At 46.1% G+C, this 17,913-nt stretch overlaps 1 long non-coding RNA gene across 1 annotated transcript; it reads right to left on the bottom strand.

The window, feature by feature from the left end:
* Positions 1-9,572: 9,572 nt before the first annotated feature.
* Positions 9,573-11,435, bottom strand: LOC115193407 (uncharacterized). The gene is made up of 2 exons (XR_003878162.1): positions 11,287-11,435; positions 9,573-9,821 (listed from the first exon to the last, which is right to left on the bottom strand). It is a non-coding gene; the product is annotated as an uncharacterized LOC115193407 (long non-coding RNA).
* Between the last annotated feature and the right edge of the window lie 6,478 nt (positions 11,436-17,913).

Genomic DNA, 17,913 nt, shown 5'->3' with positions numbered 1-17,913 from the left:
ACCATCTTTTCTCCATCTTCCAGGATAGTCTGGTACAAAGCCTGTACTTCTGGATCATCCTGTTGGGCTTTCCAAATGGCCTCATCAGAGATGGGAAAGTCAGTTTTGGGTGAGTCTCGACTGCTTGACAGGACAGTAGCACATGTAAGATGAGGGCCACCATTACCACCAGCAGGAGCTCTGGATAAGGCATCTGGAACAGTGTTGTATTTTCCTTTCCTGTATTCTACTGCAAAGGTGAACTCTTGTAACCGTAGAGCCCATCTGATAAGTCTGGTGCTTGGTTTGTTGGTCTTGAACACCCACACAAGGGAGGAATGGTCAGTGACCACAGTGAAGTGTCTTCCCTCCAGGTAGTACCTCCACTTTTCCAAAGCCCAGACAACTGCAAGGCACTCTTGCTCGGTTGTGGAGTAGTTCCGTTCTGCTCCATTCAATGTTCTACTGGCGAACGCTAGCACTTCTTCAGTGCCAAGTCCAGTCTGTTGGACTAGGACAGCACCAAGTCCAACATCACTTGCATCAGTGTAAACAACAAAAGGGCAATCAAAGTTGGGATGACCCAAAATGGGAGGTGTGACGAGGTGTCGTTTCAGGGTTTCAAAAGAGGTCTGGCACTCTGCCGTCCATCGGAATTTCGCACCTTTTCGCTTCAATGTGTTGAGGGGTTCTGCCACCTGGGAGAAGTTCAACACAAACCGATGGTACCATCCAGCCATTCCAAGGAACCGTTGAAGGGCCTTGAGTGTGGTTGGGACAGGGAAATCTTGTACCGCCTTGGTCTTTTCAGGATCCACATGCGTGCCGTCAAAAGACACAATATGGCCAAGGAACTTCAGGGAGGTTTGGCAGAAGTTGCTCTTCTTCATGTTCAATGTCAGACCAGCTTCCCTTAGCTTGTCCAACACTGCTTGAAGATCTTGAAAATGTTGTTCTCTGGTCTGGGAGTAGATAATTATATCGTCCAGGTAGACGAAACAGATCTTCCCTCTGAGCTCACCTAACGCAATCTCCATCAGTCTTTGGAAAATGGCAGGTGCATTCTTTAATCCAAAAGGCATCACCTTAAAGGAAAACAAGCCCTCGGCACAGACAAAAGCAGTCTTATCCTTGCTTTCCTGGTCCATCTCAACCTGCCAATAGCCACTATTGAGGTCAAGGGTAGTGAACACAACCGCACCAGACAATGACTCCAGGATCTCTTGGATGGTGGGAAGAGGATAGGCATCAGTCTGGGAAACCTTGTTGGTCTTCCTATAGTCCACACAAAATCTAAGACCACCGGTCTTTTTTGGGATGAGGACAACAGGAGCAGCCCAGGGAGAGGATGAACGTTCAATTATATTTTGTGTCAACATATCATTAATGAGTCCCTTTTGGATGATTAGCTTCGCTGGGGACAAACGATATGGCTTCTGCTTGATCGGCATTTCCTGTGTAAGGAATATTTTGTGCTTCAGGAGCCCAGTACGTCCCAGCTTCGAAGTACATACATCAGCGTTATTCTGCAGTTGTTCCAACAGCCTTAACTCCTCTGGCTGTTCCAGCTGAGCTCTTCTCACAGCCTGTAAAAGGAGCTCATCAGAAGGATTATCAAGGGTTAGTGGTACCGGAGCAATGGCAGAGAAGACTGCCACATTTGGACCCCAATCATGTAACTTTGTAGCTTCTGACTGGAAGAAATGCTTCTTGCTCGGATTGTATGGAAACCAGTAGCAATTGTGTGCGATATCAATCTGGACACCACTGAAGTACATGAAATCAATTCCCAACACGACAGGAAAAGCAAGGTTCTTGGTTTGTAGGATAACAGAAGGAATCATATAGGAGTGGTTACACAAGCGGAACTCTACCTCACTCCATCCAAGTGGTCGTTTAGCCTCACCATCAGCCAGATAGAGTGGACCTTCTGTCCACGGCTTCAAGTTGTAGTGTGGACCTTTAACCTCCTTCCACAGTTTCTCATTGAGCAGTGTGTAGGATGACCCGGTGTCCAGGATGGCTCTTCCTGTCCATGGACCTATGGACAGGGGTACCACCAGTTGGTGCGGTATTAACTGAAAGGAAGGGGATGTCGCTGGGGGGGCGTAGGCAGTGACTCTTGGGGTTTCAACTCTGGTCAAAGCACCCAGAGTAGGATGGTCGTTCCTGCGAAGGGAGTTAGGTGTGTTGGCCTGTTGTGATTTGTGGTTTCTGGAAGGGTTTACTTGATATGGTCTTGGACATGTGGCTGAAGAATGTCCCTTTTGGCTACATCTCCAACAGAACATGGGAGGTGTCTTGGCTGGATACTCTGGCTGTTGTTGATGGTCTGGCTTGGGTAACGGTTTGGGTGTCTGTTTCTTTCTCTGTTCATATTGCTGTTGGCATTCTCTGTCCTTCTCAAACTGCTGTCCCAGGCGAACCAGTCCATCAACAGTGGTGACTCTTTCTCTGAGTTGACTGGCTAGTAGTGGGTTGATGTTCTTCAAGATTAATTTAATGACCTCTTCCTCCTCAATACCAGGTTTCCACCTTCTGCACAGGGAGTGGTAACCATATGCAAAGTCACGGATACTCTCTTTCTCTCTTTGCACTCGATTCCTGACTCTGTCTGCCAGCTCATCTGTGTAGTCCTCAGACAGAAACGCAGAGGAAAACTTGGCCTCAAAGTCAGCCCAGGAGGTAGTGGTGAGACGTGCCACATCCCACCAGTCTCGAGCTGTCCCATGCAACACATTCCTCAATGTGGCAAGGAGTTCTTCGTCAGCCAGGGGATTGAGGGCAAGAAAGTCACGACATCTTTCCAGATACATTAGCGGATCAGGACTGTCATCCTTTTTCCCAAAGGTGGGAAATTGCAATTTAATGGGCATCGCCCCCACATGACGTCTACTCAAATCACCATGAACAAAAGTGCTAGGAGGGATTGAGGAAGTAGAGGGTGAGGGAGTTATCGGACCATGAAAATGAACACCAGGATGCATGGTGGATTGCATCCTGTAAGGGGTGGCTGCAGCATGGCCTTGTCTTAGCTGTTCTGAGGTGCCAGCTTGGCCCTCAGTGGTTTGAACAGAAGTGGACACCAGAGAAGCTCTGTGCAAGGAGTTGTGCCGAATGGAGGCCATGTCAACAGACACGTCAGCCAACATTTTAACACAATTAGAGAGCTCTTTCTGCAAGTGGTCTACAGTGTTAACCAGAGGAAAAAAAACTGAATTAACATCCTTGAGGACCTCAGTGTGATGATGTTGCAAGCGCCACTGGAGAGTGGCAGTGAGTTGGGTTTATTGGTAGTCAAACTGCCTGTCCATGGCACCAGTAACATCCCGTCTTCCACTCTCACTGAGCTCTGTCAGCGTGTGGGTTAGAGTGCTAAGTGAGTTTCTGAATTCCATGGCCCTCTGTTGTTGCTCTTCACTCAGACATTTGAATTTATGGTGGATTAAAGTTTGGAGATGTTGTTGAGTCCGACGAATATCAAGGATGTCATCTTGTAAGACTACAACCTCTGGAGATAAACCAGACAATGGAGGAAGGTTGGGCGTCAGAGGGAGGGCTAGCTCAGTACTTCCACACAGATCCATGTCAATAAGGGAGTAGCTGGTTAGACCTCCTGTGGCCTGTGGTCCAGACAGAGCATTCAGATTCCCAGGGCTCTGGCCCAAATCAACTCCATTAACATTATGATTTGTATTGTCGGCTCGATGGTCAGAATGGCCCTGTGTATTCCCATTGACAGGTATGATATGGATGAGCACATTTTCTTGGGGTGAATCCATTGTTTTAATTCCACACAAAAGATTTGCTTTGGTTATTTCTCAATGTTGAGGTCCCATTTGGGGTGCCATTTTTTATGTAACGGTTTTGACTTGAAGTTATAATTTATAGGGGTGCCAGGTAGGTTGTGCCTACCAGAGAAAATATTAGTTTCTCCTTTTAGTTTGATAGGGAATGAGTCCCATCTGGTCCGTCAAGTCTACACCAATACAAAGGACTCATGTAAATGTCAGGATGGAAATACCCTTTTCATGAACCCTTAAAACAATGGAAATAACTTCTGCGTGGATGTATTAACAACAAATGATCACACACAACAATATAACAATAGTGAGCTTTAAACAGCTCTGGTTCCTTCAGAAATGTCCTGTACCTCGGGCCTAAAAAGAGTCCAGCCCGGTAAACAAGTTCAGGGAATTCAACTGACCTTAGTCACGCAATGGGTGTCCGTTCATACAGTGTAGCGTAAACACAGTGTCAATCATGCAATGAAAAGAACAAATATTTTACCACACATTTCAATAAATCCTCAACTACAACTAACTACATAAATCATCACAGTATACATCACACCAAAACAAATGAAATACCGTATACAAAAAAGGTTGTAGTCAGTCGTTCAGTCAGAGAATCCAATCCGCCGACAGATCTCCAGCGGAGGAAGGCCACAAAACCCAACGGAGAGGTGTAGTCCACAGACGCAAGAGTGGATCCGATCCTGGGTAGATTTTCTATTAGGCTACACAAAGCACACTTTTACAGCAACACAACAAACGGAAGAGAGAAGCTTCAGAACTGAGGGGCGAACACATCCTCATTCACGTTTCCATCACAACTCCACTTTTGCGCAGCTGATTCTGGCTATTTAATTGGGAATTAAAGGGGAAGCGCTCTATTGGAAGAAGAAGCACTAATTAATTGAGAATTAAAGGGATAGCGCCCTATTTGAAGGAGAAGCACTGAGACGGTTCAGAAACATTCAGGGCCGTCACACACCCCCTCCCCTGGAAAAAGCCGACCATTGCCCTGGAAGGCACATCTTGGTCGGGGAAACCGAGAAAGGTCTCCTCATCACTTTCCTCTACAAAAATATTCATTACTTTTTGGCGCTCATGCTCCTCAGCCGAGGGGTCACAGGCCTTAAGGCGTGAGACTTCTGGGTCTGGGAATCCGAGAAAAGTCTCCTCACTTTCCTCTTCAAAGATCTCCAGGACCTTGCGGCGCTCAATCTCCTCCAATTCTTCAGCCGAGGGGTAACAGGCCTTAAGGCGTGAGACATGGACAACACGCATATCTTCACCTGTGTCCTCTTTCACCACTCGATAGTTCAAAGGGCCGCTCTGCTCCACAATCCTATATGGTCCTTGCCATTTAGGAGCGAGCTTGGCCGAGAAGAATTGTTCAGCTTTTGAATAAGGATGAGAGCGAAGCCACACCCAATCACGAAGCTGGAACTGCATGTCTCGTCTCTTCTTATCATAATTTCGCTTCTGCTTGAGTCGAGCCTGGATCATGTTCTTTGAAACAAGAGCTCTCAAGTCATGGAGATGGACTACCTGGTCATAGCAAGCAGCGTCTGGAGTAACCTGCTGGGGCTGTAGCACCATCTCCAAGGGTCCTCGGAGGGGACGACTCAGGTTCAGCTCTGCAGGTGTGACTCCAGTGGACTCTTGCACAGCAGAATTCAGGGCAAATCGAAACTCGTGAAGGTGCTTGTCCCAGTGTTTGTGCTGGGTCACTACATAGGAAGCAACCATTGTCTTCAAGGTTCGATTAACTCTCTCAGTGAGGTTGGTCTGTGGGTGATAGGCCGTGGTCAACTTCTGTCTCAGGTTCCATCTTTGACAGGTCTCCTCAAAGAGATCAGAGACGAATTGGGAACCTCGATCAGACAGGATGTAATCAGGCACTCCCCAGCGAGTCAGGATCTCTTTCGTAAGGATGTTAGAGACAGTCCTTGCTGTGGCCTGACGCAGGGCAAAGAGCTCCACCCACTTGGAATAGTAATCAACAAAAACAAGCATATACACATTCTGATTGGAGCTTCTAGGAAATGGACCCATCAAATCCACTCCTAACATTTCCCAAGGTCGGGTAACCACAGTTTGCTGCAACTTGCCAGCAGGCTTTCTACCTTCTGGTTTGTACATTTGACAAACCTGACAGTTTCGGATGTGTGACTTCACATCCATGCTCAGATGTGGCCAGTACAGTAATGCTTGCAACCGCTTGTAGGTTTTGAACCTGCCCAAATGACCAGCTAACGGGTCTTCATGGAAATGTTGAAGCAGTTGAAGGCGTAGAGTTTCAGGCATGTACATTTGGTATAGTGTTCTGTGAGGTAGTTGTACAACTCGGTAGACTTTGTCTTCAATGATGGTCATTTTGGTGATAGGATTGACCATCTTTTCTCCATCTTCCAGGATAGTCTGGTACAAAGCCTGTACTTCTGGATCATCCTGTTGGGCTTTCCAAATGGCCTCATCAGAGATGGGAAAGTCAGTTTTGGGTGAGTCTCGACTGCTTGACAGGACAGTAGCACATGTAAGATGAGGGCCACCATTACCACCAGCAGGAGCTCTGGATAAGGCATCTGGAACAGTGTTGTATTTTCCTTTCCTGTATTCTACTGCAAAGGTGAACTCTTGTAACCGTAGAGCCCATCTGATAAGTCTGGTGCTTGGTTTGTTGGTCTTGAACACCCACACAAGGGAGGAATGGTCAGTGACCACAGTGAAGTGTCTTCCCTCCAGGTAGTACCTCCACTTTTCCAAAGCCCAGACAACTGCAAGGCACTCTTGCTCGGTTGTGGAGTAGTTCCGTTCTGCTCCATTCAATGTTCTACTGGCGAACGCTAGCACTTCTTCAGTGCCAAGTCCAGTCTGTTGGACTAGGACAGCACCAAGTCCAACATCACTTGCATCAGTGTAAACAACAAAAGGGCAATCAAAGTTGGGATGACCCAAAATGGGAGGTGTGACGAGGTGTCGTTTCAGGGTTTCAAAAGAGGTCTGGCACTCTGCCGTCCATCGGAATTTCGCACCTTTTCGCTTCAATGTGTTGAGGGGTTCTGCCACCTGGGAGAAGTTCAACACAAACCGATGGTACCATCCAGCCATTCCAAGGAACCGTTGAAGGGCCTTGAGTGTGGTTGGGACAGGGAAATCTTGTACCGCCTTGGTCTTTTCAGGATCCACATGCGTGCCGTCAAAAGACACAATATGGCCAAGGAACTTCAGGGAGGTTTGGCAGAAGTTGCTCTTCTTCATGTTCAATGTCAGACCAGCTTCCCTTAGCTTGTCCAACACTGCTTGAAGATCTTGAAAATGTTGTTCTCTGGTCTGGGAGTAGATAATTATATCGTCCAGGTAGACGAAACAGATCTTCCCTCTGAGCTCACCTAACGCAATCTCCATCAGTCTTTGGAAAATGGCAGGTGCATTCTTTAATCCAAAAGGCATCACCTTAAAGGAAAACAAGCCCTCGGCACAGACAAAAGCAGTCTTATCCTTGCTTTCCTGGTCCATCTCAACCTGCCAATAGCCACTATTGAGGTCAAGGGTAGTGAACACAACCGCACCAGACAATGACTCCAGGATCTCTTGGATGGTGGGAAGAGGATAGGCATCAGTCTGGGAAACCTTGTTGGTCTTCCTATAGTCCACACAAAATCTAAGACCACCGGTCTTTTTTGGGATGAGGACAACAGGAGCAGCCCAGGGAGAGGATGAACGTTCAATTATATTTTGTGTCAACATATCATTAATGAGTCCCTTTTGGATGATTAGCTTCGCTGGGGACAAACGATATGGCTTCTGCTTGATCGGCATTTCCTGTGTAAGGAATATTTTGTGCTTCAGGAGCCCAGTACGTCCCAGCTTCGAAGTACATACATCAGCGTTATTCTGCAGTTGTTCCAACAGCCTTAACTCCTCTGGCTGTTCCAGCTGAGCTCTTCTCACAGCCTGTAAAAGGAGCTCATCAGAAGGATTATCAAGGGTTAGTGGTACCGGAGCAATGGCAGAGAAGACTGCCACATTTGGACCCCAATCATGTAACTTTGTAGCTTCTGACTGGAAGAAATGCTTCTTGCTCGGATTGTATGGAAACCAGTAGCAATTGTGTGCGATATCAATCTGGACACCACTGAAGTACATGAAATCAATTCCCAACACGACAGGAAAAGCAAGGTTCTTGGTTTGTAGGATAACAGAAGGAATCATATAGGAGTGGTTACACAAGCGGAACTCTACCTCACTCCATCCAAGTGGTCGTTTAGCCTCACCATCAGCCAGATAGAGTGGACCTTCTGTCCACGGCTTCAAGTTGTAGTGTGGACCTTTAACCTCCTTCCACAGTTTCTCATTGAGCAGTGTGTAGGATGACCCGGTGTCCAGGATGGCTCTTCCTGTCCATGGACCTATGGACAGGGGTACCACCAGTTGGTGCGGTATTAACTGAAAGGAAGGGGATGTCGCTGGGGGGGCGTAGGCAGTGACTCTTGGGGTTTCAACTCTGGTCAAAGCACCCAGAGTAGGATGGTCGTTCCTGCGAAGGGAGTTAGGTGTGTTGGCCTGTTGTGATTTGTGGTTTCTGGAAGGGTTTACTTGATATGGTCTTGGACATGTGGCTGAAGAATGTCCCTTTTGGCTACATCTCCAACAGAACATGGGAGGTGTCTTGGCTGGATACTCTGGCTGTTGTTGATGGTCTGGCTTGGGTAACGGTTTGGGTGTCTGTTTCTTTCTCTGTTCATATTGCTGTTGGCATTCTCTGTCCTTCTCAAACTGCTGTCCCAGGCGAACCAGTCCATCAACAGTGGTGACTCTTTCTCTGAGTTGACTGGCTAGTAGTGGGTTGATGTTCTTCAAGATTAATTTAATGACCTCTTCCTCCTCAATACCAGGTTTCCACCTTCTGCACAGGGAGTGGTAACCATATGCAAAGTCACGGATACTCTCTTTCTCTCTTTGCACTCGATTCCTGACTCTGTCTGCCAGCTCATCTGTGTAGTCCTCAGACAGAAACGCAGAGGAAAACTTGGCCTCAAAGTCAGCCCAGGAGGTAGTGGTGAGACGTGCCACATCCCACCAGTCTCGAGCTGTCCCATGCAACACATTCCTCAATGTGGCAAGGAGTTCTTCGTCAGCCAGGGGATTGAGGGCAAGAAAGTCACGACATCTTTCCAGATACATTAGCGGATCAGGACTGTCATCCTTTTTCCCAAAGGTGGGAAATTGCAATTTAATGGGCATCGCCCCCACATGATGTCTACTCAAATCACCATGAACAAAAGTGCTAGGAGGGATTGAGGAAGTAGAGGGTGAGGGAGTTATCGGACCATGAAAATGAACACCAGGATGCATGGTGGATTGCATCCTGTAAGGGGTGGCTGCAGCATGGCCTTGTCTTAGCTGTTCTGAGGTGCCAGCTTGGCCCTCAGTGGTTTGAACAGAAGTGGACACCAGAGAAGCTCTGTGCAAGGAGTTGTGCCGAATGGAGGCCATGTCAACAGACACGTCAGCCAACATTTTAACACAATTAGAGAGCTCTTTCTGCAAGTGGTCTACAGTGTTAACCAGAGGAAAAAAAACTGAATTAACATCCTTGAGGACCTCAGTGTGATGATGTTGCAAGCGCCACTGGAGAGTGGCAGTGAGTTGGGTTTATTGGTAGTCAAACTGCCTGTCCATGGCACCAGTAACATCCCGTCTTCCACTCTCACTGAGCTCTGTCAGCGTGTGGGTTAGAGTGCTAAGTGAGTTTCTGAATTCCATGGCCCTCTGTTGTTGCTCTTCACTCAGACATTTGAATTTATGGTGGATTAAAGTTTGGAGATGTTGTTGAGTCCGACGAATATCAAGGATGTCATCTTGTAAGACTACAACCTCTGGAGATAAACCAGACAATGGAGGAAGGTTGGGCGTCAGAGGGAGGGCTAGCTCAGTACTTCCACACAGATCCATGTCAATAAGGGAGTAGCTGGTTAGACCTCCTGTGGCCTGTGGTCCAGACAGAGCATTCAGATTCCCAGGGCTCTGGCCCAAATCAACTCCATTAACCTGTTGAGGATCTTATCCCGATCTTATCCCGGTATTGGGATTCATTGTCATGTGACCATGGCGGGGAATTCAAAACTGCAAGAGTAATCATTTCAAAAAATCAAATAATCAACTATTTTCCTCCATTTGAAAGATATATCTCCTAAATCTAACCACGCTGTCCGATTTTCAGAGGCATTACGGAGAATGCATAAAGTTAGGTTATGTGAGGAGAGTACATTGACAATAGCTGCGTGTAATGTTTAGCCAATTCAAAGAAGGGCATCAACAGACAGAAAACTAGCTAGAATTATGCACTTACCTTTGACAATCTGCATCAGATGACACTCATAGGACATTATGTTATACAATACATGCATTTTTAGTTCCATCAAGTTCATATTTATATCCAAAAACAGCATTTACAGTCGCGGTGAAATTCAGAATTTTTTTCGGCTCGAATGCACCCAGTGAATCCAGCATTACAAATCACGGAATTACTATTCGAAAACATTGGTAAATTATAATATTGTCATTCAAAGAATAATATATTATCATCTCGTAATTGCTACCGAAGGGCCAGATCTCAAAATAACTTTACTGGGAAATCACATTTTGTATAAACTGGGTACTATGCTAACAACAATAAGCTATATGCTAAGCTAAGCTAAGCTATACCGTTAGCATTAGCATCATCTAATATCGATAATAACATTCTAAATATCCCCTTACCTTTGATTATCTCCATCAGAAGGCGCTGCCAGAGATCCCAGGTCCAGAACAAATGTGGTTTCTTTTGACAAAGTTCATAATTTATGTCCAAATAGTTAGCGTTCAGTAGGCTCCCACAAAATGAGGTGGGCAGTGTAAAGTCACGTCGAAAAACTAAAGAAAACCTAGTAAATAATCTATTTACGTTTGTTTAAACATGTCAAACGTTGTTTAGCACTAATCTTTTGTTCCATTTTTAACGTGAAACATCAGTAAACATCAGTAATATTTTCACACAACCTATCAAGTGTCTAGAATAAACGATAATGACAAAGGCACTCTTCTCAGATTCATGCGCAGGCGCAAAAAATGAAGTGATGACGTGTCAACTTGTAAGCTTTCTAATTCGGTGTGTATTTATCACAGATGCTTCAAACAACTTTCTAAAGATCGTTGACATCTAGTGGAAGCAGTAGGAGTTGCGAACTGAATCCTTTCTCACTGTGGTATCTTTAAAACAATGACACTAAATAGTACAGTCACAAAATTCTCTTTTTTTTTTATCTATTTTTCACAGGTTTTTGCCTGCAATATGAGTTTTGTTATACTTACAGACACCATTCAAACTGTTTTAGAAAATTCAGAGTGTTTTCTATCCGAATGTGTTAATAATATGCATATCCTAGCTTCTGAGTTGGTGTAGGAGGCAGTTAAAAATGGGCACATATTTCTTTCAAAATTCTCAATACTGCCCCCGTGGCCCGTAGAGGTTAACATTATGATTTGTATTGTCGGCTCGATGGTCAGAATGGCCCTGTGTATTCCCATTGACAGGTATGATATGGATGAGCACATTTTCTTGGGGTGAATCCATTGTTTTAATTCCACACAAAAGATTTGCTTTGGTTATTTCTCAATGTTGAGGTCCCATTTGGGGTGCCATTTTTTATGTAACGGTTTTGACTTGAAGTTATAATTTATAGGGGTGCCAGGTAGGTTGTGCCTACCAGAGAAAATATTAGTTTCTCCTTTTAGTTTGATAGGGAATGAGTCCCATCTGGTCCGTCAAGTCTACACCAATACAAAGGACTCATGTAAATGTCAGGATGGAAATACCCTTTTCATGAACCCTTAAAACAATGGAAATAACTTCTGCGTGGATGTATTAACAACAAATGATCACACACAACAATATAACAATAGTGAGCTTTAAACAGCTCTGGTTCCTTCAGAAATGTCCTGTACCTCGGGCCTAAAAAGAGTCCAGCCCGGTAAACAAGTTCAGGGAATTCAACTGACCTTAGTCACGCAATGGGTGTCCGTTCATACAGTGTAGCGTAAACACAGTGTCAATCATGCAATGAAAAGAACAAATATTTTACCACACATTTCAATAAATCCTCAACTACAACTAACTACATAAATCATCACAGTATACATCACACCAAAACAAATGAAATACCGTATACAAAAAAGGTTGTAGTCAGTCGTTCAGTCAGAGAATCCAATCCGCCGACAGATCTCCAGCGGAGGAAGGCCACAAAACCCAACGGAGAGGTGTAGTCCACAGACGCAAGAGTGGATCCGATCCTGGGTAGATTTTCTATTAGGCTACACAAAGCACACTTTTACAGCAACACAACAAACGGAAGAGAGAAGCTTCAGAACTGAGGGGCGAACACATCCTCATTCACGTTTCCATCACAACTCCACTTTTGCGCAGCTGATTCTGGCTATTTAATTGGGAATTAAAGGGGAAGCGCTCTATTGGAAGAAGAAGCACTAATTAATTGAGAATTAAAGGGATAGCGCCCTATTTGAAGGAGAAGCACTGAGACGGTTCAGAAACATTCAGGGCCGTCACACACCCCCTCCCCTGGAAAAAGCCGACCATTGCCCTGGAAGGCACATCTTGGTCGGGGAAACCGAGAAAGGTCTCCTCATCACTTTCCTCTACAAAAATATTCATTACTTTTTGGCGCTCATGCTCCTCAGCCGAGGGGTCACAGGCCTTAAGGCGTGAGACTTCTGGGTCTGGGAATCCGAGAAAAGTCTCCTCACTTTCCTCTTCAAAGATCTCCAGGACCTTGCGGCGCTCAATCTCCTCCAATTCTTCAGCCGAGGGGTAACAGGCCTTAAGGCGTGAGACATGGACAACACGCATATCTTCACCTGTGTCCTCTTTCACCACTCGATAGTTCAAAGGGCCGCTCTGCTCCACAATCCTATATGGTCCTTGCCATTTAGGAGCGAGCTTGGCCGAGAAGAATTGTTCAGCTTTTGAATAAGGATGAGAGCGAAGCCACACCCAATCACGAAGCTGGAACTGCATGTCTCGTCTCTTCTTATCATAATTTCGCTTCTGCTTGAGTCGAGCCTGGATCATGTTCTTTGAAACAAGAGCTCTCAAGTCATGGAGATGGACTACCTGGTCATAGCAAGCAGCGTCTGGAGTAACCTGCTGGGGCTGTAGCACCATCTCCAAGGGTCCTCGGAGGGGACGACTCAGGTTCAGCTCTGCAGGTGTGACTCCAGTGGACTCTTGCACAGCAGAATTCAGGGCAAATCGAAACTCGTGAAGGTGCTTGTCCCAGTGTTTGTGCTGGGTCACTACATAGGAAGCAACCATTGTCTTCAAGGTTCGATTAACTCTCTCAGTGAGGTTGGTCTGTGGGTGATAGGCCGTGGTCAACTTCTGTCTCAGGTTCCATCTTTGACAGGTCTCCTCAAAGAGATCAGAGACGAATTGGGAACCTCGATCAGACAGGATGTAATCAGGCACTCCCCAGCGAGTCAGGATCTCTTTCGTAAGGATGTTAGAGACAGTCCTTGCTGTGGCCTGACGCAGGGCAAAGAGCTCCACCCACTTGGAATAGTAATCAACAAAAACAAGCATATACACATTCTGATTGGAGCTTCTAGGAAATGGACCCATCAAATCCACTCCTAACATTTCCCAAGGTTGGGTAACCACAGTTTGCTGCAACTTGCCAGCAGGCTTTCTACCTTCTGGTTTGTACATTTGACAAACCTGACAGTTTCGGATGTGTGACTTCACATCCATGCTCAGATGTGGCCAGTACAGTAATGCTTGCAACCGCTTGTAGGTTTTGAACCTGCCCAAATGACCAGCTAACGGGTCTTCATGGAAATGTTGAAGCAGTTGAAGGCGTAGAGTTTCAGGCATGTACATTTGGTATAGTGTTCTGTGAGGTAGTTGTACAACTCGGTAGACTTTGTCTTCAATGATGGTCATTTTGGTGATAGGATTGACCATCTTTTCTCCATCTTCCAGGATAGTCTGGTACAAAGCCTGTACTTCTGGATCATCCTGTTGGGCTTTCCAAATGGCCTCATCAGAGATGGGAAAGTCAGTTTTGGGTGAGTCTCGACTGCTTGACAGGACAGTAGCACATGTAAGATGAGGGCCACCATTACCACCAGCAGGAGCTCTGGATAAGGCATCTGGAACAGTGTTGTATTTTCCTTTCCTGTATTCTACTGCAAAGGTGAACTCTTGTAACCGTAGAGCCCATCTGATAAGTCTGGTGCTTGGTTTGTTGGTCTTGAACACCCACACAAGGGAGGAATGGTCAGTGACCACAGTGAAGTGTCTTCCCTCCAGGTAGTACCTCCACTTTTCCAAAGCCCAGACAACTGCAAGGCACTCTTGCTCGGTTGTGGAGTAGTTCCGTTCTGCTCCATTCAATGTTCTACTGGCGAACGCTAGCACTTCTTCAGTGCCAAGTCCAGTCTGTTGGACTAGGACAGCACCAAGTCCAACATCACTTGCATCAGTGTAAACAACAAAAGGGCAATCAAAGTTGGGATGACCCAAAATGGGAGGTGTGACGAGGTGTCGTTTCAGGGTTTCAAAAGAGGTCTGGCACTCTGCCGTCCATCGGAATTTCGCACCTTTTCGCTTCAATGTGTTGAGGGGTTCTGCCACCTGGGAGAAGTTCAACACAAACCGATGGTACCATCCAGCCATTCCAAGGAACCGTTGAAGGGCCTTGAGTGTGGTTGGGACAGGGAAATCTTGTACCGCCTTGGTCTTTTCAGGATCCACATGCGTGCCGTCAAAAGACACAATATGGCCAAGGAACTTCAGGGAGGTTTGGCAGAAGTTGCTCTTCTTCATGTTCAATGTCAGACCAGCTTCCCTTAGCTTGTCCAACACTGCTTGAAGATCTTGAAAATGTTGTTCTCTGGTCTGGGAGTAGATAATTATATCGTCCAGGTAGACGAAACAGATCTTCCCTCTGAGCTCACCTAACGCAATCTCCATCAGTCTTTGGAAAATGGCAGGTGCATTCTTTAATCCAAAAGGCATCACCTTAAAGGAAAACAAGCCCTCGGCACAGACAAAAGCAGTCTTATCCTTGCTTTCCTGGTCCATCTCAACCTGCCAATAGCCACTATTGAGGTCAAGGGTAGTGAACACAACCGCACCAGACAATGACTCCAGGATCTCTTGGATGGTGGGAAGAGGATAGGCATCAGTCTGGGAAACCTTGTTGGTCTTCCTATAGTCCACACAAAATCTAAGACCACCGGTCTTTTTTGGGATGAGGACAACAGGAGCAGCCCAGGGAGAGGATGAACGTTCAATTATATTTTGTGTCAACATATCATTAATGAGTCCCTTTTGGATGATTAGCTTCGCTGGGGACAAACGATATGGCTTCTGCTTGATCGGCATTTCCTGTGTAAGGAATATTTTGTGCTTCAGGAGCCCAGTACGTCCCAGCTTCGAAGTACATACATCAGCGTTATTCTGCAGTTGTTCCAACAGCCTTAACTCCTCTGGCTGTTCCAGCTGAGCTCTTCTCACAGCCTGTAAAAGGAGCTCATCAGAAGGATTATCAAGGGTTAGTGGTACCGGAGCAATGGCAGAGAAGACTGCCACATTTGGACCCCAATCATGTAACTTTGTAGCTTCTGACTGGAAGAAATGCTTCTTGCTCGGATTGTATGGAAACCAGTAGCAATTGTGTGCGATATCAATCTGGACACCACTGAAGTACATGAAATCAATTCCCAACACGACAGGAAAAGCAAGGTTCTTGGTTTGTAGGATAACAGAAGGAATCATATAGGAGTGGTTACACAAGCGGAACTCTACCTCACTCCATCCAAGTGGTCGTTTAGCCTCACCATCAGCCAGATAGAGTGGACCTTCTGTCCACGGCTTCAAGTTGTAGTGTGGACCTTTAACCTCCTTCCACAGTTTCTCATTGAGCAGTGTGTAGGATGACCCGGTGTCCAGGATGGCTCTTCCTGTCCATGGACCTATGGACAGGGGTACCACCAGTTGGTGCGGTATTAACTGAAAGGAAGGGGATGTCGCTGGGGGGGCGTAGGCAGTGACTCTTGGGGTTTCAACTCTGGTCAAAGCACCCAGAGTAGGATGGTCGTTCCTGCGAAGGGAGTTAGGTGTGTTGGCCTGTTGTGATTTGTGGTTTCTGGAAGGGTTTACTTGATATGGTCTTGGACATGTGGCTGAAGAATGTCCCTTTTGGCTACATCTCCAACAGAACATGGGAGGTGTCTTGGCTGGATACTCTGGCTGTTGTTGATGGTCTGGCTTGGGTAACGGTTTGGGTGTCTGTTTCTTTCTCTGTTCATATTGCTGTTGGCATTCTCTGTCCTTCTCAAACTGCTGTCCCAGGCGAACCAGTCCATCAACAGTGGTGACTCTTTCTCTGAGTTGACTGGCTAGTAGTGGGTTGATGTTCTTCAAGATTAATTTAATGACCTCTTCCTCCTCAATACCAGGTTTCCACCTTCTGCACAGGGAGTGGTAACCATATGCAAAGTCACGGATACTCTCTTTCTCTCTTTGCACTCGATTCCTGACTCTGTCTGCCAGCTCATCTGTGTAGTCCTCAGACAGAAACGCAGAGGAAAACTTGGCCTCAAAGTCAGCCCAGGAGGTAGTGGTGAGACGTGCCACATCCCACCAGTCTCGAGCTGTCCCATGCAACACATTCCTCAATGTGGCAAGGAGTTCTTCGTCAGCCAGGGGATTGAGGGCAAGAAAGTCACGACATCTTTCCAGATACATTAGCGGATCAGGACTGTCATCCTTTTTCCCAAAGGTGGGAAATTGCAATTTAATGGGCATCGCCCCCACATGACGTCTACTCAAATCACCATGAACAAAAGTGCTAGGAGGGATTGAGGAAGTAGAGGGTGAGGGAGTTATCGGACCATGAAAATGAACACCAGGATGCATGGTGGATTGCATCCTGTAAGGGGTGGCTGCAGCATGGCCTTGTCTTAGCTGTTCTGAGGTGCCAGCTTGGCCCTCAGTGGTTTGAACAGAAGTGGACACCAGAGAAGCTCTGTGCAAGGAGTTGTGCCGAATGGAGGCCATGTCAACAGACACGTCAGCCAACATTTTAACACAATTAGAGAGCTCTTTCTGCAAGTGGTCTACAGTGTTAACCAGAGGAAAAAAAACTGAATTAACATCCTTGAGGACCTCAGTGTGATGATGTTGCAAGCGCCACTGGAGAGTGGCAGTGAGTTGGGTTTATTGGTAGTCAAACTGCCTGTCCATGGCACCAGTAACATCCCGTCTTCCACTCTCACTGAGCTCTGTCAGCGTGTGGGTTAGAGTGCTAAGTGAGTTTCTGAATTCCATGGCCCTCTGTTGTTGCTCTTCACTCAGACATTTGAATTTATGGTGGATTAAAGTTTGGAGATGTTGTTGAGTCCGACGAATATCAAGGATGTCATCTTGTAAGACTACAACCTCTGGAGATAAACCAGACAATGGAGGAAGGTTGGGCGTCAGAGGGAGGGCTAGCTCAGTACTTCCACACAGATCCATGTCAATAAGGGAGTAGCTGGTTAGACCTCCTGTGGCCTGTGGTCCAGACAGAGCATTCAGATTCCCAGGGCTCTGGCCCAAATCAACTCCATTAACATTATGATTTGTATTGTCGGCTCGATGGTCAGAATGGCCCTGTGTATTCCCATTGACAGGTATGATATGGATGAGCACATTTTCTTGGGGTGAATCCATTGTTTTAATTCCACACAAAAGATTTGCTTTGGTTATTTCTCAATGTTGAGGTCCCATTTGGGGTGCCATTTTTTATGTAACGGTTTTGACTTGAAGTTATAATTTATAGGGGTGCCAGGTAGGTTGTGCCTACCAGAGAAAATATTAGTTTCTCCTTTTAGTTTGATAGGGAATGAGTCCCATCTGGTCCGTCAAGTCTACACCAATACAAAGGACTCATGTAAATGTCAGGATGGAAATACCCTTTTCATGAACCCTTAAAACAATGGAAATAACTTCTGCGTGGATGTATTAACAACAAATGATCACACACAACAATATAACAATAGTGAGCTTTAAACAGCTCTGGTTCCTTCAGAAATGTCCTGT

Source organism: Salmo trutta, chromosome 5 (assembly GCF_901001165.1).
Source record: "Salmo trutta chromosome 5, fSalTru1.1, whole genome shotgun sequence".
In the NCBI taxonomy this organism is placed as follows: domain Eukaryota; kingdom Metazoa; phylum Chordata; class Actinopteri; order Salmoniformes; family Salmonidae; genus Salmo; species Salmo trutta.
Note: the sequence above shows the minus strand (reverse complement) of the source record. Positions and strands in the feature narration are given on the sequence as shown.